The following is a 24,094-nucleotide window of genomic DNA, read 5'->3' as shown; positions in this document are numbered from 1 at the left end:
TTTCTCTGGCCCCCTCCGAATCCTTAAATTGTAAATCCACCTGCAGCATGTGGAGTGGATTGATAGGAAAGCAGTGAAAAGAGCTTGGCTAGATGGTTTTCCAGCAGTCTCATTGGAATAGGAGGATCGTGACCATCAATAGATCAATCGGGACATATGGAGTGGGGCCAAAGCCAACCATTAGTGCAAGGAGACTTTTGAATAAATTCCCTCTAGCAGGCAGTGCATAGCTCTCCGACACTTGAAAAGAAACATGTGGATTTTAAAGGAAAAGCACTTTGAGCTCACCTGTTGTGATTTTTAGCTGCATTCATAGGCAGAGAGAATTACTATGTACTAATGTCACCAAACTCCAAAGGGAAATATGAGCTTTAATAAGGCAGCAAGAATCACCTGCTACTTTTCCTACTTTGTACTTTGTATCTCAGAAACATCTTCTTTCATCACAAGGTTGATGGAGTATCCAAAGAAGACTGTATATAGTCTTCCAAGGAACAAAATGTAAGATAATAATATTATTCCCTGCCCCACATTTAATTTCCATGGCACTTTGAAAGCAGTGTTTTCAAGGCTAACTCCCCTTTCAGGCGACTTGATGATAAAATGTTCTAAATTTTCATATCCTCGACTTGGAAAAAATTAATCTCTTTTAGATTGTAATTGCTTTGGATTTAATCTTAAAGTTTATGACTGTAATTTTCAGATAATGTGAATCACTCTGTGGAGGTTTTGTTAGTCATTTGTTTGCAATTCGATTTTTTTTCCATTTTCCATAATTAATTCATTCACATTTGGTACTCTTTGCATTTTTATGTTCTTTATGTTTTATTTTGGGGAATTAATTTGGAGAAAAATTAACTCCAGCTAGTCTTTAGTGGTGGTTCATATTTTTTAGTCAGACCAGCCCAGAGGTTCACTTACAATATGACTGTTTCATACTTTTGTACTAGCCATCAACATATCCTGACTTTGCACCTGTCTCTGTAGTTAACAAGAGTTCCTGATAACTCAGATGAGTGTTAGGAACCTTTCTTTGGTAGAGTGATAAGGAATGGCATGAAAACATCTTAATGTTAGGTCAACTTTGTTTTTAAACAAGATACAGATCAGCAATTTTAATCTACTTAATGCCTAAAAATCACTGAGTATTTTTGTTTTTCAACAAATGCCCTCTTTTCCTAATTTTAGTTTTTGGTGGGGGTTCAGTGGAAGGGTACTTTTATTTTACTGCTGTTTTTTGTCCCCCATCTTTACTGAGGTATAATTAACAAATAAGACTTGTATGTACTGAAGGTGTATTATATGATGATTTGATATATGTATGTATTGTGAATGATTACCACACTTAAGCTAATTAACACCTCCATCACCTCACAGAGTGTGTTGGGGAGGCCACATAACGAGAGATATATGGCAAAACTGTAAGATACCTACTACAGCCAGGTGGTAAATTTTAAATGTCAAATTCTTTCATTTATTGAACAGTTTTAAAGTTCTTTCCGTGATACAAAGACTCTTTCAAGGGAGTCCAAAGATACAGGAGCCCATAGATTGCTGAGTTTTATGTCTGTGGGTGGGAAAAAGGTGCTGGTTAGATGCTACTTCCTCTCTGAAGACCTCCCAAGACAGAGTTTTATCATTACCCTGTACCTTCTCTTTTGGAGGCCTTCTGGCTTCTTTATTTTCTTTGTGTGCCCACCTTCCAATCTACACCTATGTCTGCCCTTTCTCTTGAGCACAGATTGGCTGTAGTTTAGAACTGTCCTCTGTTCTTGCCTCTCTTCTCTATTCCCTTTTTTTTTTTTTAAGATTTTATTTATTTATTTGAGAAAGAGAGCACTAGTGGAGGGAGGGGCAGAGGGAAAGGGAGAAGCAGACTCCCTGCCGAGCAGGGAGCCGGATGCGGGGCTCGATCCCAGGACCCCAAGATCACAACCTGAGCTGAAGGCAGATGCTTAACCAACTGAGCCACCCAGGCGCCCCACTCTCTTCTCTATTTCTAATCTATTGATGACACCACTGCCGGCCCCCTCAGGGCAAACCCCACCACCATCTTTGAAATCTCTCTCACCTTAGCTTCATTTCTTGAAAAGAGACCCATTGGCATCCTGACTGGGTCACAATCTAGTATTTAAAATATGTATCATTGGAAAGTTCCCAGCAATTATCTTCTTAAGCATGGAGTTTTCTCACAGTGAGCTAAAAAATAATGCTGACAGGTGGGGGAGCTCACACTCACCTTGGGACTCTGGTGGGCTTTTAGTCTCAAAGCTTCTTTGAGGCTCAGTTTCCTCATCTGCAAATGGAGAATGTAATAGGGCCTTTCTCACAGAATCTCAGAGAATCTCCCTGGGATGCCTAAACAAGATAAAAGAGATAACAGGACTTGGGTTTCCAAGTAGTAATATAAATTATATGTATTATTATCATTATTTTAAAGATTTATTTATTTTTTTAAAAGAGAGAGAGAGCATGAGCAGGGGGAGAGGCAGAGGGAGAGGGAGAAAGAGAATCTCAAGCAGACTCCCAGCTGAGCACTGAGTGAGCCTGTTGCAGGGCTTGATCCCAGGACTCTGAGATCATGACCTAGCCAAAATCAAGAGTTGACTGAACCACCCAGGCATGCCCCTAAATTATATTTATTATTAAGGATTGTTTGGATTGGTAATGAAGTATGAGACATCACTGTAAAACAGTCAGATTTTTTATACTGACCCAGGGGTTGGCAAACTATGCCCATTGGGCCAAACCTAAGCCTGCTCCCTCGTTAAGTAAATAAAGCTTTGCTGGGGGGAAATCGGAGCAGGAGAAGAACCATGAGAGACTATGGACTCTGAGAAACAAACCGAGGGTTCTAGAGGGGAGGGGGTGGGGGGATGGGTTAGCCCGGTGATGGTATTAAAGAGGACACGTTCTGCGTGGAGCACTGGGTGTTATACGCAAACAATGAATCGTGGAACACTACATCCATAACTAATGATGTAATGAATGGTGATTAACATAACATAATAAAATATAAATAAATAAATAAATAAATAAATAAAGCTTTACTGGAACATATCCACGCTCATTTGTTTATATATAGTATATGACTGCTTTCACACAGGCTGCATGGCAGTGTTGACTCTGTGATAGAGACCTTATGTACCACAAACCCTAAAATATTTACTATCTGGCCTTTTGCAAACAATTTGCCGACATCTGTCTAAGACAACTACCAACAAAATTATAATCTTCTGGATATTCTTCTAAATTCTTACTGACCACCCATCGATTTAAATTATAGTTTTTGGAAATTGATCTATTTTAACTGTTTTTCTATATAATACCTCATATATGCACACATGTGCATCCATGTTTTTGTATGCATCCATGTTTTGTATGCATGCATGTACACACACACACACACATTTCTAGACAGACACCAAGCATCCCCTCCCTCAAAAGGAGGGCAATTTCCACACATTGTCCATGTGAAAAGGCTTATACGACATTTTGGTAGTCCAGGGATAATATTTAAACACTAAACAAAACTTTAATCTTCAACATCAGAATTACTGTCTACATCTGAGTGTCTTAATTGATGGAGGGATAAAAAGTAGAATGGAAACAGTTCAATTGCACTTAAGTAGATTTACTTTCTGGTATGATTGTGAAAGTTAAAAGAATACATGCACATGCACCAAAGTGTATCCTAATGTCATGATCAGTGTTTTAGTTTAACTGCCTTCTAGCCTGATGGACCTTGTGAGGCAATAACACTTGCTTCTTAGTGGGACAATCTAACACAGGGCGATCGATGAGGACCTTTCATACCCAATTCAGGTTGTAATTAAAAGAAAGAATCTGAATGTTGTATCTCTATGTCAGCCTGTATTTCTTGGGAGATACAAAAAAAAAAAAAACGTGAAAATTCAGTCTTTGACAGAACACATTTCTGTAGAGGTTTGTTTTTGTTTTTTGTTTTTTTTTAACTGAAATGTATTTTGTCATCAGCTAAAACTGAAGAAATATATTTAATTGAATTTTATAAAATGAAACAGCATAACCATCCTCTGCAAGACATATTTGACATCTTAATTTTTTTGCCTATTCCAACATAAAAAGTATCAGCTCTTCATTCATCATAGAGCTTTTACTAAACATTGGTATGTAAGCTTATGATGACTGATTAAGACACACCAGGCCAACTGGGAAGACTCTAGCTTTCATTTGCAAGAACCATAAAAAGCTTTGACTTGCAGCTGTTAAAAGCAAGTTAAAATATTATCAGAATACCACCAACTTGCAAAGCACAGCTGATATATTACTGGCGACTGTGTAAAATTATGGCATTGTCCAATCCAGGAACCAGATGGTCCATCTCCCTTGATTTGAGGAGCGCTGGTTGACTACAAATTTTACTTGCTGCCCTAGGCTTTACTTTTTTTTTTTTTTTTTTTTTAACAATTGGAATCTCAGTTTTAGATTCTTTAAAGTCTTTGTCAGGTGACAAATAGAAATGTTAACAAGTCACTTTCTCAAAAAATTCATTAATACTCTTTAATCAAAGGACCAGTTGCAAGTGAATAACATTTTAATAAGTACTAGTCTTGCTTGGAAGTAAGGATTCTCACAAGCCAATTTGCTGGAATGGTCTTTTTAAAAAACTTGAGAAATTGAAAAACACTTGAAAATTTTGGAAAAAATCTTTCTTTTTAAAGTCAACTAAAGACTCTTCATGTTTTAATCCTTTCTTGATGGTAGGTGCTTTCATGTAAATGAGTAGCACGAAGTAACATATGCCAAGTAGAAAACATGCCATTAATCTGGACAATCTTTGATAGTGGGTGAGACATGGATGTGGATGAGGCAAAAGACGCAGTTATGGAGAGGACATCATATCGAGGGCAGCAGCCCACCTATCTGCCGTGGCTTAGGAACTAATGAGTTGGACCTCAGAATTTTTATTTGATCCCCTACTGTCAGTGCTATAATGGGGTTTTTCTATATTGAAAAACATAGGTCAGTAAGGCCAACATTTGGTTGATTCTTGTAATTGTCCTAATTCTCTCACAGTAGTGTGGGCCAATATTAGTTCCAAGTTTAAGGCTTTCTTGTAGAAGTGTTACCTAATGACTGTGCTTTTGTCTCCCATTTTTTTTTAAGTTTTTATTTTAATCACCTGCGCTCATCACAAGTGCACTACTTTGTCCCCATCACCTACTTAGCCCTTCCCCCAGCCCCCTCCCCTCTAGTAACCATCAGTTTGTTCTCTATTGTTGAGTCAGTTTCTTGGTTTCTTTCTCTCTCTCTTTTCCCTTTGCTAATTTGTTTTGTTTCTTAAATTCCACATACAAGTGAAATCAGAGCGTATTTGTCTTTCTCTGACTTAGTTTTGCTTAGCATTATACTCTCTAGCCCCATCCATGTTGTTGCAAATAGCAAGATTTCATTCTTTTTGATGGCTGAATAGTAATCCATTATATATATATATATACATACACACATACACACACACATACCATTCTTCTCTATTCGTTCATCAGTGGATGCACACTTGGGCTGCTTCCATACCTTGGCTATTGTAAATAATGCTGCTATAAACATAGGGGTGCAGGTAACCCTTTGAATCAGTATTTTTGTATTCTTTCGGTAAATACCCAGTCGTGCAGTAGCTGGATCTTAGGGTAGTTCTATTTTTAACTTTTTGAGGAACTTCCATACTGTTTTCCACAGTTACTGCACCAGTTTGCATTCCCACCAACAGTGTAAGAGGGTTCCTTTTTCTCCACATCCTGGCCAACACCTGTTGTTCCTTGTGTTGTTGATTTTAGCCATTCTGACAGGTGTGAGGTGACATCACATTGTAGTTTTGATTTGTATTTCCCTGATGATAAGTGATGATGATCATCTTTTCATGTGTCTGTTGGCCATCTGTGTGTCTTCTTTGGAGAAATTGGACCTCAGGGTTTTCTCCGTGTGGTGTAGAGATCCCATGAAGCAATCTCTCTATTATCTTTCACAGTTAACATACCAGAATTTTAAAATTTAATTGTGTTGTAGATGGGATATAACACGAATATGTGTTTACATATATTTTAGATTTTGTATTTGAGAAATACTTTCATTAGGACTTGAAATTTCAGGAAGTTGCAGGAACTCTTTTAGCCAAACACAACTCACTCTGAAAACAGTCACCCATAAGGCATCTTGTTGAACAGGTTTTAAGAATTTGTTGAGTCTATTCTGTGAGTCCTAAACTGGAATGGTACCGCATTTTCTTTCTAAGAGAGATAAAGAAGTCTAAGAATTCACTCCAGGGAGAGATTTTATTTTTAAAGTGAAAATATATCTTCTAAATAGAATTATCTTGGTGCTGGTACATTGGTATACTTAGTAAAGCTACTCAATATACTAAGTCCATTTACTTAAATGAGGGCAGCCCTTGGATTTTCTAGCAGTACACTATTTTTGGACCTATTAATGTTTCAGAACTTCCTTGTCTTAAGTTGGCAGGTGCCTGCGTATGCCAGTGGACTACACTGCAGGCTGATTAACTCTTGACTTTACAATTGTCACTTTCACTTTGAACTGCCTACCACACCTGCCTTAGTTCGGCAGGAGGGAGCCCCATGGGCCTCCATGGCTCCTAATACAGCACAGCCAACCTTGCAAAATGTTAATAGATAGTGACAAATACTAAGATAATACACGGCAGTGTGGTTATATGGGGTGATTGGTAGCCCAGCAGTATTCGATATGCTACGCATTTAGTTCTCTAGCAGAGTTGGGCTCATTGCCCGGTTACATGTTAAAAAAGAATAAAGACATGTAGGAGGGTGTGTTTTCAGGCAGCGGTGAATGGTAGGCTAACTCCAAAAGTTTGGAAGAAGACAGCAAATACAGCTTATTTTATCACCTATCAGCTTTTTGGTGTACATTCCCTCTTTCATTTTTCCATTTCTTAATTTGGGCTAGATGCCCCTAGAATGACTAGGTTTTGTTTAAGTCATCCTTACCACGAATATTCCTTTTAAAATTAGTCTAGATTACCTCTTTCTGTCCTGTTTATTTGTTTTTAATTTCTATTTTAGGAAAAGGTTGTGAAAAATGTTGAAATGGACCAAAATGATTGCTGGGTGTTTTTAGTGGAAGACTAGGCTGTATTAGGCATGCCCTTCTGGATTATCTGATTCTGTGGGATCTCTGCTCCTACCAATATCTTTGAGCCATTGTACAACACTGTATGTTTTAGACAGTTGGAACAGTGCAAACAATTCTTGTCCATAGACACACAAATTAATTTTGTCCCGTGGAAATACAATGGATTTTTAATTTTCAGCCCTACCCCTACCTCTCTTCCTGGAAAAAAAGCCAGTTTTATATTTACTGGTATTTCATTTCAGCATTATTTTTGCTAATATATGTGCGGTTCTTTGAATTCACTTTTGAACCACTAATGTCTTACTGGTTCTCTCATTGATTAATTAGCTAAATGAGATCCTTGACAAATGTTTATCTTATATTTGTAGGAATTACGATTATACCCTCTTTAAAAGTTATTCTTTAACAATATTATTTTTGTGGCAGAAATGTTGGTTGGGTGTGTGTTTTATTGCCTGTTTATTACACACTGGTCGTGTCAGTAATTGATAACAATCTGGCTTTCAGAAAGACCATGATCCAGGGAAATGAGTGCTAAGACATCAAAAAGAAATCTGTGGATCTGGGTGGTGTAGGTAACTAGTTCCTTCCTCTCCCTTCCTCGTGTTCTACAAATAGGATGAAATATGGAGGCATTTGTTGGCTATCAAATTTCATTTTAGCAGCTCTGAGCCAAGTCTATGCTTTGCCATGGAAAAAGGTAGAAGCCAATATGGAGTAGCTTAAAATGGGAGGAGCTGGTGATTCACATCTCAATTGCTTCTTGAAAGAACAGTCCAGTTGGTTTTTTTTTTTTTTTTAACATCAGGGTTGAAGGAAATGAAAGGAACAGAGCAGTTTGATATTGAGAAATTTATGTATCTAATGTATATAAATCATAACTTTGGATCAAAAAGGAAAAGAACTAGAGCATATAATAATCATTGCACACCAACAATCAGGCACTTTCCTATAGGCTATTCTATTTTATCTTCTCTCCAAGGCCGGAGTTGTGCATATTTCATCACACCTGATTTTACATGTCACAGAGCTACTAAGTTGAAGTACAAGAGTTCATACTCATGCCTCCACGATTTCAAAGTCCAAAAGTTTCAATGCTGATTTACTAAAACCTTTCTATCTCCTGGGTATTTTTTCCTCGGTTCCTTTTTGTTTCTTAAAAGAGTTAACTTCTGAGGACTTTCTACTTTGCCTCCTTTTTAAAAGCTTTTCTCACAGTCTCTACGGGGATTCATGTATCCCCACAGCCTAGGTGCGCTGAAGGACCAGGCAGGGGAGGGAGGGCTGCAGGTGGGTTCGAGTCTGGAATAAGCTCGTGTCAACCTGAGCCAGACAGCGTGGGGACCCAAGAGAGTTAGAGAGAGAGGCCTTCTATTAGACTTGGGTGTAGAGGGAGAGAGAAGTCCCAGATGACAGCACTCCTGTGAGTGCAAACCAGTTTCATTCGAATTCTGTGCTTACTACAAAGGAGCTCTATGAGCGTGACCCTCACTCTCTCTATCCAGTGAAAATTAAAGATAAAAATACCCAACTCTTTCAGGCAAGGAGGACCTAAAATAACTAGCCAGAGCACTCGTGTGTGTGCTTGCTCAGTGAAGGCGGTTTCAAGAAGGGGTGGGCATTAGCACTAAGTTGTATCACCTCGACATATGTGTAAATAGGGGCACGTAAGCCTACCTTGGAGTATAGCTCAATGACTGAAGCAGAGGAGTTTGCAGGTGGGAAGCAGACTATGTATCATTGCCTTTATTATAATATTTTATTTCTTCTCCCCCTCCTCTCTCCTTCCCCTTCTCTTCCTTCTCCACCTCCTTTATTGCATTAGTCCCTCGTTCCCGATGTCAACCTTTCCTCAGGACAAAGCCTTGGGCAAGTTTACATCCGTCTACCCCTTAATATGGAGAACAAGATCCATGTTGTATGTTCATACACAGCCTTTAGTTAAGTAAGTCACTTAGTCATGCAAATATTATTCTTAGCTCTTGAGACAGTTTTGAAACATTGAGACTTCTTTTACATCCAAACATTTTTTGAGAGAAAGAAGAGCCATCATGCTTGAAGCTACATGTGGGCTTCTGTGAAATGGAGGTGTCGTGGTGCCATTCCAACCTTGCAAGCACCAGAGCACCATGTCTGTAATTCTTCCGCACAGGACGAAGGGACAGGGTGGGTACCTTTACCCAGGTCGGCATTGAATGTGTGTGTGTGTTCCTCACCATGTGCCAGTGTGATTTTAGTTACAGTCATTCGCAAGAGGCAGTAATTCTGCAGAAACTTTCTTCCGGGGAGCTAGGAATGAGCAATTAAAGGTCATTTTTTTGTTGTAAATGGCCAAACCCTTCTTAACAGTAAAATCCGTACTGGGTTGTTGGCTCACACAAGAACTGTAGACTCCCAGCAGGATTGGTTGAAGGACAAATCCTATGGAAGCTCAAGTCTGGCTAGATTCCACCACTCCTTGTACATACAATGTCTCTCTTCTATGGCAGAGCAATCATGAAAAGCAAAATTAATTTAGAGGGAGAAGAAAGGAGAATTTACTGAGTCCCAAGAGGGTGTGTGCTTCCAAACTTGTAAATTACAGCCATTTGCGCAGTGAGGTGATGAAACAAATCCTCGCCATACCATTTGCTCTCCACAGTGCCCTGGGCAAAGTGTCAGGTACATGCCCCCCAAGAGGTAGCTAAAGATTCCTCTCAGAAAATGTGCTATCAAAAACCAATTGTCTAAGAGTGTGCATTTGGAAAAGAAAATGAACCTGAGTGTCAGCGAAATAGAATACCTTCTAGGAGTTTGTCTGGGAAGACTGTCAGATGTTCTTCTAATAGGTTTGTACAGATTCACTCACCTCTGACTCCCTCTCTTATTTCTGGGAATTTCTCCAGAAATTTGGGAGTGTTATGCAGTATAAAAGGATTGGACTCTCCTGAGCACTTTAAAGGGGAAACTGAACTAATTTTTGGTCTGTTCAAGAGGTATTCTTTTTCTCCACCTACCTCAAAGTACTAACAGAAGTACACTTGGGGAGGATGGTTGAGCTTGAGGTCAATCAATGGAATTTTCAAACGACAGGACAAGGCTGATTTTCTGTAGAAAATTTCAAGGTGGTTAATTATTTGGAAATGCCAGAGGGACCTCCTTGTAACAGGAGGCACTCAATACCTGACCGAATAAATGAGATGAAAGTATAGGGGTTGTGAATCAATGGATGGATAAACAACCAATGGTTTCAGCTCAGTGGCTCTCACACCACTCACATTTATGCATTTGCTATAAACATCTTATGTTTAGATAGAGACCATATCACATTGTAGGGTCCTAGAGTTAAAAAGGTTATTAAGTTCGTTTAGTCTAACTCTTCAGGGTGGATATCCCTTCTGAAAGAACATTCTAGGTGCTTACCAAGGAAGCAAGATATCCTGCCATGAGTGAGACCTACCCACAAAATGGCATCCTGCACAACTGGGTAAACATTCTTTCCGCTGGTAGGTAAAAACTCTCTTTACAATGAGGCTAGCCTAGAACCTAGCTCCATTTTATTATGCACATAAAATATCATTGTGCAATATACATAGATTCTAAAATTTCTGGAAATAGGACTATTCTGTAAATCAAGAAAAACTTATATTTGTTTCATTTGAAGATTTTTACCAAGGGTCGGTAATTTTTTTTAGAAAATCTCATCACTGGGAGCAATGCCATTTGTGATATTGATGTGGCAGTTGAACACACTTCTGTTAGTCTGTGTGTGTGGTAGTTGTGTTCATGGTGATAGTACATACAGGTCAAATACCTGACTACTTGTTTTGCCCCAAGTTTAGCCATTGTCCCAGCATTTACGTATTATTATTTGTGATGGCATACTTTTTTTTAAATATTTATTTATTTATTTGAGAGAGAGAATGAGATAGAGCACAAGAGGGGGTAGGGTCAGAGGGAGAAGCAGACTGCCCACCGAGCAGGGAGCCCGATGCGGGACCCGATCCCAGGACTCCAGGATCATGACCTGAGCCGAAGACAGTCGCTCAACCAACTGAGCCACCCAGGCACCCAACGTGGCTCTTTTATATTATAGTCAGGGTCTTATATTCTTTTTAAAAAATATGCGTATGGATAGTTAGGCTACCAGTAGGTTTCTTTAAAGGAATGTCATGGGATTTGAAAGTACTTATTTTTAAAAGATGGTTTGAATTCCAGTCAATCAGAAGAACATGACAGACTTTGTGTTTGCATATCAGAGTTACTGGCTCCTCACCAGTTTTGTTGCCTTCTCCTGGATATGCCATGATTCAGCAGTCTTTCTCTACAATTAGGTTTCCGAGTAAACCTAATATTCTCCTTGTATTCTACTGAGTGCAAAGGCTACTACTTGCATTATTGTATCAATTCATTTTTATTTCCTTTCTTGGCTGGACCAGAATATAGAGAGCATCATTATGGGCCAGGCACTAAGCTAGGCAGTGAGGGTGCTGTTGATGAACAAATCTCAGTCCTGGCCCTCAGTTGGGCTGTGCTCCTGTGGAAGACATGACTGGATAGGCTGGTCCTTGCAGCGTAGGGATACTTGTAAGGAAAGGCCATGTGCAGAGCTAATGAGACAGCAACAAGTGGAGTGGCACCTTACCTAGACTTGAAGATCTGCGAAGGCTCAGGAGAAGTGGTGTCGAGGCTGAGACTGAAGGATAAGAAGAGAGACAGAGGGGGAGAGTAGAGGGGTGGAGGAGAAGCTCTCATAGCTGTCCGTGTAGAGAGAATAGCATTGCCAAGGTCGAGAGTATAATTGAGCATAATAAGTTTGTGCTGCCAAGAGTTCTGCTTGGCACGTGTCTCAAGAAGGAGAGTAGCAAGAGATGAATGGAAATACAGACTTCTTCATAAATAACTTCAATTCAAATACATTGGAATGAACACCATCATGAATACACAGATCGCAGGGAATACCGTTATGTGGAACAGGTAGATTAACCTCAACTAAGTTGATCAGTGCGAGTTTCTTGGAGGAGAAGTTCTTTAAATTCAGGGGGCTTTTCAAGGATGAAGAGTGTGAGCCCCAAATACTTACTACTCGAGGAACTATGCAGAAGTCCTGAAGACAAACTCAGTAAATCAGATCATATATTATAAATTGGGCTAAGTTGGACCTTTAGCTTCTTTGTGTTCTATTAATTGTCTACACATATCTTTATGTATATTTTGTCTTCCCCTAATACATTGAATTTAGGGAGTCTAGCCACAGAGTGTGTAGCTTGTAATGACAACTATGAGGGGATGCATAGACATAGGCTAAAGTGAACTTTCCGGAGCAGCATCGGCACCCCGAAATTAGAATGGCATCACCCTCTAGCCTTTTCATCAAAACCAGGGCCTGACTTGAGAGACTTAACACTAATGTCTTATTCTGAAAGAGCCAATCTGATAAATCAAGTATTTCCTTGGGTTAAATGATATTGACTTAAGCACTTATTTTGGACATAGGGATTTTAAGTGCTTAGTGAAAGCAAAGCTACACATGATTCTCATCTGCATTATAGGATATAAGTGACCATCGATTCTGCCTTCTTTGAAGCAGTCTAAGAAATATATCCCAAAGAGAGATTATGAAGAAGAAAATGCTGTGATTAGTCCTAGTGCCCCTTAAGTATTAAGTTTGTATTCCTATTGAGATTTAAGTTTAAAAAAAGGCATTCTTTTCAAATATTATATGTCAAATGATTTTCAATCATCTTTGCACAGTGTGTTCTTTAAAATTCAATGTGGCCTTTCTTTTCTCTTTTAAGGATGTAGGGATATATGCTTTAATTTCAGGAGAGTTTTTGTTCCGGTCTCTTCTGAGGCTCTACAGTTATCTTGGTTTAAAACTATATGGCTGAGCTTGAATCACAAGTTTTGGAATGGTAATGCTTGACTATATTGTTGCCACATGCACACTGACATTTTAAAGCTCAGGTTGGAAAGGGTGCTGGAATTTATTATAGCATTTGACGTAGTATCATTTAAAAATCTGGATCCACATACACAAATTTTAGAAAGAGACCTCTTGCCCTTTATTAATTGGAAATGAGATGCCAGGGGAAAAGGACTATCTCCCTTCTGTGGACCTCCTATCACTCATCTGTGATATAGAGACTGAGTGATATTTACCTATGGGTATCTATCTTAAATGATTAGTGGGAATTAGAGTAATTATTATAAATTAATGGCTCTAGGAGTTGTAAAAGGTTAGATATTATGGAGTTTCATTGTCATGGAGGCAGACAATTAAGGAAATATACACTTGTAGACTATACCATAGATCTTGAAACATTTCTAACCACCTTGCCTTTTATTACTTTATTCTGTATGATATGATCAGAGTTGCAATCATGGTTTTATGGATGCCTACTAAAATTGCAGTGTTTTATGGGGAAGAAAAATAATTTTTCATGAAGGCTTACATGCAGTTCAGTTTGATTAGGCTCTTAATCACTCTCACCTGGCCTCGGCCCCTTTACTGAATTGTTCTGCACTTGTTTACAGCCATTGGGCTTTGAACAGTAAATCCTAAATTTGCAAGTGAGCTGTCATATAATTTAGTAAGAATGCTGATCTGCTGTTATCAGGGTCAAAGCAAGCACTTTGTAAATTGGTTTATTGTATATCACCACAGGATCACCAAATTCAATTGTAAGAATGGTTAAACTTCGAGTAAGCAAAGACGGGTGGGGGGGGTTACAACTGCAATAAACTTGAAATTGATCATCATCTGTGGTTGAACTTATCGGAAGCAGTTGGTTTGATTTATGCAATATGGGTGAAAGGAAGAGAAAGTCGTAAGTCAGCAACTCTGGTCAGTTGACTTGCAGAAGGTCACGGAGACCTGGTGAGTTACTGTTTGCCTGGATTTGGCAAAGCCGCGTCAGAGCAGCTTAACTGGATCTGACCAAGCCTGCTCATAAAGGTGCCGTTCAGGCTGCAGGCTTATAGACATATTTGAACAGTTGAATATGAAGTTTTGGACAGTTTCTAAGACAAATGGCAAATGAATTGTGAGCAGGAGTGAAGCTTGAAACACCTTTATGAATGCTACTTAAATCCCCCGTTCTAGGTTAGCAATTAGACAGTCTTATGGGTCCCGAGACAGCATGTTTATGAAACACAAGTGGAAAATAAGCCTGTGTAAAAATTTTTAGGAAGCATGGTAAAGATTAGACATCTCTAAGAATTCTTCCAGGCAAGACATCATGACAAGATTGAAGAAGAAAACATGCATAAAATCAGTCCAACCTTTCTAAAGGAGTGCTGGCTATTTATGGCTTCACAGATATGCATTAGTAAGTGGGCTCTTTGCCCTTTCTGTCATCACTTACACACAATAGCAAACTTTGGCTTCCCAGTTTTTGCCCACAAACTGCTATAAGAAATCACATTGTTTATCACAACCTAATGCATACATAATATACACAATGGTAGCAAAACTTTCACAAGAAACACTTATCCTTAATTTATATGATAAGCTCTGAAATACTCTATAAAATTGAAACATGAGTGCTTTGTGAACACCTGCTAAATGGTTTTAGGTCCTCCAGTTTGAAAGATACTTGAGCTGGGGTGAAGCAAAAGAAACAGGTGAAACCTCTACTTGAATGTTCCTGCTTGTTATTGAAACTTGGGTAGATGGGCGATACTACTCTTGTCTAGAAATCAAGTAGGCAAGCTACAATCAAAGAGCTCCTAAAATTACCATTGTTCCTGTAAGAGTCATGAGAGTCTGGGAGTTGTGCAGATGGTGAGGATAATGTGCTTTTCTATAAGTTGGACCTTAGCACATAGGTGCACCTCCCCAAGCTGAATTCTAAGCTTCTTGTCCCTTAGCACCAAGCATAACCTGCTGCTTGTGTGTTATGTGGTGATTAAAGAAGGGAATGGATGAATGAATGATCAAAGAGACAAAGAGTCAGATGCATCCGATTCAGCATTTATTATAAAACCTTCCATGTGCAAATAGCTATGCTAAATGCAATGAACACTTCAAAAGTAAACAAGACAGGGCTCATAATTACTGGTTACGGGCATAGTAGCAGTGGGTATGAGCAGGTGGCTATGGTATAATGAACCTTAGGTCTTTTATAACAGTAGCACAGGTAACAGTTTCCCTCTCAACTCTCTCCCTGAGTCCTGGAATAGTGGCAACAGCCTGCGACTGAAAATTGCAAAACATGGGTCCATCACCTTGGCTCACCTTGCTGGATGATAGCCGCCTTGCTTGTCACTAGTAGTGACTTTTCCTTTCAACATACAGTTTAACCATGGTCCACACTGTCTGCCATTCTTAAAACAACTAATCCTTTTATCACACTCCTCCTCATCTCTCTCCGGGGAACTCCTCACTCTACCTGGGCAGTCAGAAATGACGGTGAAGGGCGCCTGGGTGGCTCAGTTGGTTAAGCGACTGCCTTCGCCTCGGGTCATGATCCTGGAGTCCTGGGATCGAGTCCCACATCGGGCTCCTTGCTTGGCAGGGAGTCTGCTTCTCCCTCTGACCCTCTTCCCTCTCGTGCTCTCTATCTCTCATTCTCTCTCAAATAAATAAATAAGTAAAATCTTTAAAAAAAAAAAAAAAAGAAATGACGGTGAAGAACCAATTTTCCTTTGAGGCAAATAGACCCATAGATCTAAATGTAGGTAGTGGAAATGGCAGATTCTGTTGGTCTAGGGGCTTTTTAATTGAATTCGGGAATGCAACTAATTGAAAGAAGAAGCCAATTAACAATATACAGTACATTTAGCTTCAGGTAGTGGTGCATTAGCACATTCCAGCTTGTAAGAACAGATTATTACAATTTTCAAGAATTTTGTGAGCCTGTGCTTAAGCACAGCCATTATTTTATTTGTTTATTTATTCATTTTGTTTGTTTGTTTGTTTGTTTAAAGTAGGCAACACGCTAGGTGTGGAGCCTAACATGGGGCTTGAACTTAGGACCCAGAGATCAAGACCTGAGCTGAGATCAAGGGTCAGATGCTCAACTGACTGAGCCACCCAGGTGTCCCTTAGCACAGCCATTATTAAATTGTATAATTTGCAGTTAAATAAATTATATTGAAAACCAAAGTAATAAATACTTAAAACTCATCACTTTCTAATCATTTCACTATTAGTTGTACTCTTGGGGTCTTTTGTAGCTGTATGGAGGAAATGTTAATGTGATGGTGTGCTGCTCCACGACTTTTCTTTTTTTAATTAAGTTTTTAATTCCAGCAGAGTTAACATACAGTGTTACATTAGTTTCAGGTGTACAATACAGTGATTCAACAATTCTGTACATTACTCAGCGCTCTTCATAAGTGTACTCTTAATCCCCTTCACCTGTTTCACCCATCACCCCCTCCCCCCACCTCCTCTCTAGTAACCATCAGTTAAAAGTCTGTTTCTTGGTTAGTCTTTCTCTCTCTATCTCTTTTTCCCCCTTTGCTCATTTGTTTTGTTTCTTATATTCTGCAGATGAGTGAAGTCCTACGGTATTTATCTTTTTCTGTCTGACTTATTATGCTTAGCATAATACTGTCTAACTCCTCCATGCACGTGGTTGCAAATGGTAAGATTTCATTCTTTTTGGTGGCTGAGTAATATTCCTCTGTGTGTGTGTGTGTGTGTGTGTGTGTGTGTGTGTGTGTGTGTGTGTGTGGTGTTGGATGAATATGATGTTTGCTGTGAGTTTTTCAAATAATGCCTTTATTATGTTTAGGTATGTTCCCTCTAGATCTTTTTTATTGAAGGTTTCTATCATGCTGCATAGCCTTTCAGAGCTCAACATCTAGGAACATCATTTTGATAGCTAGAAATCAGCCATGGAGGAGTATTCATACTATGAGAATTGGCAAACTCTATAAATCAGGGCTCCTCCTCAAAACTGGAGAGCTAGTAGTTAAACATTTACCAACACAACACTGATTCCATGTATAATATCTCAGATACTGGAATCGATAGGCACTGAAAGGGGCAACAAAAGAGTAAGCAATGGTGCTAAACTTTGGGTAATACAGATAAGCATGGCAATTGTGATGAGCACCCTTATAGATGCACTGGGAGCTAGTACAGAGGTTCCCATACGTTCTCTGTTCATGGAGTCCTTAGTGTCAGAATTCTGCAGAGTAGCAGAACCAATAAGACACACACACACACACACACACACACACATTCACATGTCTTTTTTAGGGAATTGACTCCAGCAATGTGATGGGGCTGGCAGGCTGAAAACTCAAGAGTCGATGCTGTAGTCTTAAAACAAAATTTCTTCTTCTCAAAGAAACCTTAGTTTTTGCTCATAAGGGCTTTCAACTGATTGGGTAAGGCCCACCCACACTATTGAAAGTATTATTTTTTTACTTCAAGTCATATGTCTTAACCACATCTACAAAATACCTTCATAGCAGCACGGTAATGCGTGTTTCTCTATGTTACTGGTACTAGCCACTGGACACAAAATTCTTGTACTGCCTCAGGAATATTTTTTTCCATGACTCCCCTAGGCTAGAAGAAGTACTAGCCATTTCTTCTTAAATCTGAACAATTAAGAATTTATCTCATAAGGAGCTAGTAGCCATTTGTAAACATTACATATACATTATAGGAACGTTCTGAAAATTTAATTCTTAAATAGTCACAACTGTTTACTATTGGGCAGCACACAACTCCTCAAAGCCTACACTCGAATTAGACATCACCAATTTCATTTCCTGTTCCATGCTGATTTTCATATGCTACCCGTGTGAACATTAAGGAAATTAAGGAAAATTAACAACAACAAAAAAACCAGCTTCATAAAGATAGGATGTCACTGAAGGAATGTAGTAAAATTTGATGTTGAAACTTAAGCTACTTCCCACAGTTTGTGCAGTTTCCTACACATCAAGTTTCTCTGGAAATTTAAGATATTCTATGATGTCTCTCAGTCTGCTGCTGTGGCCAGTGAATCTTGTCACAAGCTAGAGTGGTTATAAGGATGAGCTTTGGAGACAGATCTTTTCTAGCTTGAAGATTAAGCTACCTAATCTACAATTCTGTTTCCTAGTTTGTAAAATAAAGACAGTAAAAATACGTACTATACAGTGCCTGACATACAGGGAGTGCTCATAACTGTTGGGCAGACAGAAGGTGTACCTTGCAATGGGAGGGGAGATGGGGAATTGGGGATTCTTATCTTTGCCTTGGCATTTTGCTTATCTTTTTCTGAGATACCTAGAGAGTATAATTGAAGGGCGCCTGGGTGGCTCAGATGGTTAAGCGTCTGCCTTCAGCTCAGATCATGATCCCAGGGTCCTGGGATCGAGTCCCGCATTGGGCTCCCTCCTCCTTGGGAGCCTGCTTCTCCCTCTGCCTCTCTCTCTCTCTGTCTCTCTCTCTGTCTCTCATGAATAAATAAATAAAATCTTTAGAGAGTATAATTGAAGTTTTCTGTGCTTATATAACTTTTAGTTTGAGTCTGAAATACAGAAATAATGAGAACAAGATTTCTTTATTGGTCTTAATTCTTGAAGAACTCTCTTGAGACCAACAAATTAACATTTTGAATGTTGAAGAGATTTTGTTATCATTTGACTACTTTCGATATGAAAAGTTTATATTGAAATACAAACTTGATGAGTCTTATTCTCAAAGAAGTAGGAAAGGAAAGGTCTTCATAACATGTTTGAAATCCTCTCTGTGCACTTGTTGGAACAGATTTACACAATTACTTATGAAGATCCCTCCAAAGGAATTTTGCAAAATACTGAGTGAACATTTTATAACTAAAAGAATTAGTATTTAAAGTCTTTATTGGGAAATTGACAACATCAAAGGGTGACACTAATATAGGTTATTTGAGGGATAAGATCTGCTGAAGTAGAACATTAATTGAATCTTAAAATCTTGCGTGTAAGTTTGAACATTCTGATTATGGTAGTGAACAACTCTGCTAAAGAGCAGCCCTTAAAGATATGAAAGGATCATTTGTAATAACACTTCACGCTGAAAAATGTTGATGAAGTGCTTTTTCGGAGGTTTTGGGAATGTGAACTTAGAGAAATGAACTAGAACATACATTTAAAAACTATTGCTTTCCTATTTTCTGCCACTCCTGATTAGCTTGTAGAGGAGCTTTATGAGACTGAAAACAGTCCAGGACTATTAACTCCAATTTAAATTATTTCAGCTATCAGAAACTCTAGTTAAAAGTTCACTTATTCTAGAGTTTTTTATGTCCCTAAGCCTGTTTCCTTAGATTATTTGCTCCAGTCAACTTCCTAGGCACTAGATGAACAAACGGAATGGTTATTTGAAGCGACACATTGGAAGAGGAGGAGACTTAGCTTGGTACCAGACATGGCTAATTGACAGTGGGGATTTTAAGAGTTCAAGGATGAGAGCACTCTGGCGTAGACCACACACACTCAAGAGGGCCAAGTCCAAAGCAAATATCGCACTGTCATCAAGTGGAATTTGGAGGTTCAGAAATTAAAGTGCTCTGCTGTGTGAGATCTTGCCATCTTCTTTGCCCTTGTTAGTTTTTGATTTCCTACCTACCTTTTAGGAAATGTAAGGTTAGTAATTTCCCTGCACACTCCAAACCTCTCTAAAAGCTCTAGTCTGTGAAATGTGATGCATCTGGGGCACTTCATCTTGGTTGTTTGTTTGGGATGTGCCTTCTGAGGTCCCCCGGTGTCACCTCCGAGGGCAGGGAGTCTGCTGCAGCAGACCCACAGAGGCTGGCTTCTGTGGTTAACGAGGTCCTCCTGTCTCCTGCTCTTGCCACTCACCAAGTCGATTCCTGGCGGTTTTCAGACCCAGGGCCATCCCTGGAGGGAGCGCAATTTGGCAGAATCACATTTCTCCTGTCACCTCTGTGTCTTGGAGTGAAAACAAACATCTGGGCAGGCATTTGGGAAAAGATATTGTAAAGAGTGACATGCAGTTCAAAGAGGCATGTAAAGGGAGGAAGAGCCCATGGCTTCTTTCTTCGAAAACAGATGACAGTTTTATAGCCTGACTGTATGTCCCTGAGTGAGCTCAGTCTCTCACTTCCTGGTGGAACTCCCTTCTCCCACTTCTGTCATTTCCCTTGTTGACAGTACAGCTAGTGGAGAGTTCTACAAAAAAGCAGGAACCTGGGAATTCACCTGCATGAACAGCGCGTGCCCCAAAAAAGCATGCACCTTTGTAAGCTGATGGCATGACCCTGTGCCTGATCTTGATGGACATGAACCTATCCTCCTGAGTTGCACACAGGTTTCAATAAATGTTTGACGAGTGAAGGTGCGGTCGTCGTTATTTTCATTCCCACAGTTTTTGCATTTATGGTCTCTTATCCTGGTCTCCTGGAATGAACTATTTTAGTATGTTTAATATTAGCGATCTTGGAGGTATCTAGCGGCACTCCTGTTGAGCTAAATGTTGTATCTAATTATGTAATAAATAACATAGAGAACCTGAGGGAATTTGAGAGAGTGTGTGGGAAGCTTGTAAAGGACAACACTTTCTTCTCCTTCATAAGTTACCACTTTGGAAGCATCTCATTATTATATCAAATACTCATGTTAGGAAGCACGATGTTCGTAAGCTGAGAAAAGTTTCACATTCCTGTCATTTGGGCAAATTGGAACAGGAAGGGCTAGAGCTAACTCTTTATGTGGTAGAGCAGCTGCCACGGATGATTTCAGAGTGTAAGTATTCAAGCGGAAGGTCCCTGTGGTCTTTCTTATGACTGCTCTAGTGTTTGCTCACTAAAAGAGCCACAGCTGATGCATAAATGAAGAGGTGGGCCTGTCTTCTGATAAAATGTTAGTTATGGACAATTGAATTTGAATTTCATATAGTACAAAATATCATTCTTTTGATATTTTTCCCCAACCATTTTGTTCTCAGGGTGTGCAAATACAGATGGTGGGCCAGATTTGGCCCAGAGGCCATGGTTTACAAACCCCTGTACTAGGGCCAAAACCAAAATAAATGAACAAATGTAGTCAAAACAAATCGTGCAGTTGTCCTAAGTCTTTCTGGCCATTTGAAGTGACCAGGTTGCTTTGACAAATATCAGGGACCTCAGATTGGGGGAGAAAGGAACTGTACTAAAGTGTGTCCATTCTTCCACAACCTTCTTATCTAGCGTATGTTAGAAAGAAAACAAGGCTCAGCCTTGATTCAACCACGCGTTTCACAACCCCAGACGCTGTATGCTCAGGGACATCAGCATGATCTCTCTCTAGACACTCTAACGAGTACTTTGCATGGAATATTGAACAGCAGGATTCTGAAACACTCTTCACTTTCTCTGTGTTTGTTTATGTCTGTCTCTCCATGTCTCTAGTTATCTCTCTGCCTGGGCCTGCATGAAGGTGTTGACTTCTTGAGGACACTTCCAGTTCTAGAAAATATCTAATAATGCATTGAATCAGAATGGCAGCTGCTTACGTGTGCCTTATTACCCTATGCACACACATACACACACACACACAGTAAGTTTGGTTTAAAGTTGTCCTGTGGGGGCACCTGGGTGGCTCAGTCAGTTAAGCATCTGCCTTCGGCTCAGGTCATGATCCCGGGGTCCTGGGATGGAGCCCCACATCGGGCTCCCTGCTCGGCGGGGAGCCTGCTTCTCTCTCTCTCTCGTCCTCTTCCCCCCTCCTTCCCACACTCGCTCTCTGTCTCTCTCAAATAAATAAATAAATAAAATCTTAAAAAAAAATGAAGTTGTCCCATGAAGAAGTATCTTCCTGTTTTTATTTATCACTCAACATAAAATACTGATTTTCTTGGAGTGATTGGAGATTACAGTGCTTCCAATCCAATCTAATTTCATGAATGTAGATCCATGGCGTTTCTTCCCCAAATATCCCAGATACAGTTATTTCCCTCAGGTCATAAAATGTTTATTCTCTTTTGATCAGCTAGTCACCAAAAGTCCAATGCATTTTGCTGAAAACTCATTTGTAATGATTCAGAAGTAGAAGGCAGCCCTGAAGTAGTAAATCTTGAGAAATGGACATTCCATTTGCACACAGTAGGGTGGGAAATAGAATAGGGAGATTTTGGGAAATGGTTTATAACCACTCAGAGAAGGGAACATTATGCAGAATCGTTAATGCTAAATATCTATTCAATGTGGATACAGAGTTTTGTCCTTATCAGTTAGATTTATATTTTATAAAAAGTAAATTAGAGATTTGTAGGCCATTTGCTTTTGATAAAGCCACTTTTATTCTTTACCAGTGTCTTAACCTCTAGAACTCTGCTTTTTTACTGGGATGGGAGTATCAGAATGACTTGGAGAAAAATCTGAAAATTCATATTGTTCTGTACGTCCCCATTTTGGTATCGTCAGTACCTTCAAATGAGAATCTATTAGGAACACACCTGTAGTTGAGTAAGATGTCACTTATCCTCAAGCAAGAATACACCAGGGAGAACCACGGAGTTTCTCAGTGAGAGGGACTTTGAAAGAATTGATTATAGGACTTGGAGTTTTGTTGGTTGGCTTGGAGGAGGGTTCAGAGAGGCAGGGCTTCAGCCTCGGTTGGATGCTTTCAGTAAGGAGAGGTAAATCTATAAAAAGGTATCTCAATAAATGATCAAAAAGGAGGGAGAGTAGTATAAAAATCAGTCTGTAAATGGTAAGGAAGTACATTCGTTTTGCCTCAGAAAGGAGATGTTCAGTACTTTTTGGATGACATAGGGCCTTGTTTTTGTGTGTGCTTAGGCAAAATTTTGAAGTGGCTTTGCTTTGTCTCCTTTATCATGGTCTCGGAGTAATTTTGTCTGGGATTGGCATTTCTGTGAGATTGTTTAGGTGTAATAGACTATCATGACCTAGCTGTGAGTTGCCAGACTGGCTTCTGAATGTCAAGGGCAGCCTGTTTTTCTTTCTTAATACCTACCCCCTGTTCTCCTCTCTAGCACAGCTGTAGTGGCTACTGCTTATTTAATGACACCTTTCCAAGTTTTTGTTACAAAATATTTTCAATGTACAGAAAAAGCAAAGGTAATAGTATGATAACCATCATGCATCCATCAAACAACTTAGGAAATAAAAGATTATGGATAAAAGTATTTGAGTACGCTCTCAAATCCTAATTTCTCCTGGAAGGGAACTGTTACCTTGAATTTGGTATTTATCACTCTCAAGTACAATGCATTTTCATTTCCTTTCTAAAAAAATATACATATGATATTTTATGGTCTCCCTCCCTTCCAGGAATTATATAAGATCTAACTTTGGTACACAGTTCTGGTCAATTTTTATTCTGGGGTTGTTTTAAGTAGGCACTAAAGCATCCAACGACATAAACATGAAACACCCTATACTTCACACAGGTCGCAGGACATAATTTTATATAAGTACCATTAAGCATTATAAATGAATTTTAATCACCACGTCAAGTACTTTGTGCATTTGGATTTCAGTGTCCTACAGTGACTTTGATCCCAGGGGCAATTTGTTGTTCCTACTTACCAAGATGTTGGGTGGATTTTTCTTCTTCCTTCCACAGGCTCCACCAAACATTATGACATTAACAGAGCTGCCTCAATGGGAAATGCATATTTTATGCATTAACAGTCTATTTTAAGGTCATGAAGCAGAGGTTTGGTTCCTCCTTGCAAATAGCGCTGAAGAAAGCAATATTGCCAAAGGAAGTGTTCTGGTGTATCCAGAGATAAAGACTGGGAATTAAATACATGACTTTCATTACCTTTTACTTTACATTTCCATAGAACGTAAGCATTAATTAAACCCCTCAGTGCCTTCCTCCTTGCAGGAGAACATTTCCTCTCTGACAAGAACTGTCAACTGAGGGATTGTGTGCCACATGAGACCTGCCATTGAAAACACACTCACTTTCCCCGCGAGCAAAACTGATGCATTCTGACAGACGGACAGGCAGAGACAGAACACAAGGAATGATCCCCATCTTGTCTTGCCCTTGCTGTCACACAGAC

General features: G+C 39.4%; 1 protein-coding gene across 2 annotated transcripts in view; it reads left to right on the top strand.

Annotated features, from left to right (window-relative positions):
- GPC6 (glypican 6) overlaps positions 1-24,094 on the top strand; it is a 1,079,188-nt gene that overhangs the window by 256,022 nt on the left and 799,072 nt on the right. The gene's annotated exons all lie outside the window — the stretch shown is intronic.

This window comes from Callorhinus ursinus, unplaced genomic scaffold (genome assembly GCF_003265705.2).
Source record: "Callorhinus ursinus isolate GAN/ISIS: 27379988/994484 unplaced genomic scaffold, GSC_fseal_2.0 scaffold7, whole genome shotgun sequence".
Taxonomy (NCBI): Eukaryota; Metazoa; Chordata; class Mammalia; order Carnivora; family Otariidae; genus Callorhinus; species Callorhinus ursinus.
This window is presented reverse-complemented; position numbering and strand designations above follow the sequence as displayed.